The sequence below is a fragment of the Podarcis gaigeae genome (assembly GCF_964106915.1).
Source record: "Podarcis gaigeae genome assembly, chromosome: 11".
In the NCBI taxonomy this organism is placed as follows: Eukaryota; Metazoa; Chordata; class Lepidosauria; order Squamata; family Lacertidae; genus Podarcis; species Podarcis gaigeae.
The window spans coordinates 55,679,497-55,681,486 of record NC_139687.1 but is presented as its reverse complement, the minus strand read 5'-3'; the positions used below and the strand labels follow the sequence as shown (position 1 = coordinate 55,681,486).

Sequence of the window (1,990 nt, the reverse complement as noted above, 5' to 3'; positions counted from 1 at the left end):
GCACCTTAGAGACCAACTAAGTTTGTTCTTGGTATGAGCTTGTTGGGAAACTGTACGTGCAGCTACTCACACAGAGGCAATTAAGTTTTGGCAGACAGCCAGAAATTCATGTGAAGGAGTAAGTCTGCCTGGTGATAACAGAGGCATGGAGACAGCTTCCTGATTGGTCAAGCTCTCTCAAAGGAGTAATAATTAATGGCCTACTAACTGTAATGTGTTAGTTCTGGAGTTCAGTGTTCAGAGTTCTGTGTGTCAGTGTAGGAGTTGTGAGTCATGTCAGAGAAAGCTAGCTAAAGATCTGTGTTCTGTTCCTGTAAATAGTCCACTGTATATAATAAACACCTAACTACAAGTTCCTGGTTCCTGCTTCATCTATCCTGTCTGCAGCCAAGTCGCCAATTGCTTCCGTGGATTCTGCGTGTACTCTGCTAGGTCTGGCTAAGTCCTTCAACTAGTCAGAAAGTTGCGAAACACCAAATAGGTTTTGCCAATAAAGCTTTCATGTGCATGCACACTTCTTCAGATAGTGTAACTTGACATTCTAGTTTCATGTTTTCCGAAGGCTTTGTGTCCATCTAAGTTCTACTCAGCATAAACCCATTGAAATTAATGGACCTAAGTTGGTCATTTCCACTAATTTCAATGGGCCTACTCTAAGTATGGCTAACACTGGAAACAACCTAAGGGTGCAGTCCTATATAGTCTTGTTTGGGAGTAAGTACCATTGAGCTCAACGGGGCTTGCTTTTGAGTAGACATGTCACCCTATAACTCTCTTAACGCTCCATCCAAACACTTTGAAAGTGGAGAAATGTAAACAAATAAGGAAATATTTGTTTAAAAGGTGACTGCGTTTTAATTTTTTTGTTGCTAGACAAAGCCGAAGACCTCTCTCCCCGCCCTTGTGCATTAGATCCTCCAGATTTCCCCCCTCCTGATTACTGGCTATATCTACCTTTGACTGAAGATAGCCATATGAAATTCTGTGATGATCGAGATGGATAGAGCCAAACCAAAAGACCTGCATCACCCATGCAACTGTTTGATCTTCCAAAACATTTTTGAGAATGTTCCATAGAAATGCAATGGTGTATCTGCAGAACATATATCACCAGTGGAACCCTGACTGAGTTAAGACCAAGCCAAATGTAGGATGGAAAGAAATGCCTGCATATTTTGTTTGGTCTATCTTCTTATATTCCCATCTGTCTGTCTTTTTATTTATCTGTAGTGTGAGATGTATTCTAATCTACGTTGAGAAGTAGTAAAGCGGGCTGGCAGAAGGGATTGTCTTCTCGAGTTTGGTTCTTGCTCACTGATTTAGTATTCAGAATTTAGAATTTATGGAGGATCCTTCCATTGTCACATCATCCATCAGAGGCAGACACCAGAGAGATGGAAGTGGGAGCAGAGAGAGAAAGAGAGAGAGGAGGGGAAAAATTAAAAACCTGTTTATTGCTCAACTTGCTCCAGGCGTCTTTTAGTTTATTGTTCAGCTTGGTTCATTCCAGCATTTCAATTTGAATGGTTCACTTATTTGCTGTGGCTCAAAAAAATAAAAAATAAAATAAAATAAAAATCTAAATTAAAAACCATAAGGAAACCTATTTAAGAAAAAGGGGGAAGGAAGTTAAGAGTTGTGGGGTGCCAACAGCACCTTGGAACATTATGAGGTGTCAGCGGATAATTTAAGGGCCTGGCGGATCTTGGCTGCTCCAAAGGAGATGCTCAATTGCTCATTCCTCTGCCATTTGACACTCCAGGCATGTCAGAGTCAAGAGGGTGGAGCTCCGCGCACAAGGGACCCGCAATGCGGATGGAGAGATCCAACTTCGGTGCCTTGATTTGCAAACACGTCACAAGCAAAGATGAGGAACCACGTTTCCACCGGGTGAGTGTTTACTCACTCACATGAGGATTTTTCAAAGTTCTTTGCAGAGAGCGGTCCTGAGCCAAGAACAAAGATTGCAGCTGATGACTTTGGGGTGGGG

At 42.1% G+C, this 1,990-nt stretch overlaps 1 long non-coding RNA gene across 1 annotated transcript; it reads left to right on the top strand.

Moving 5' to 3' along the window:
- The first annotated feature begins 338 nt into the window (after nt 1-338).
- Nucleotides 339-1,462, top strand: LOC310827228. Its single transcript, XR_014556235.1, has 2 exons — nt 339-432; nt 874-1,462. It is a non-coding gene; the product is annotated as an uncharacterized lncRNA (long non-coding RNA).
- The last annotated feature ends 528 nt before the right edge of the window (nt 1,463-1,990 follow it).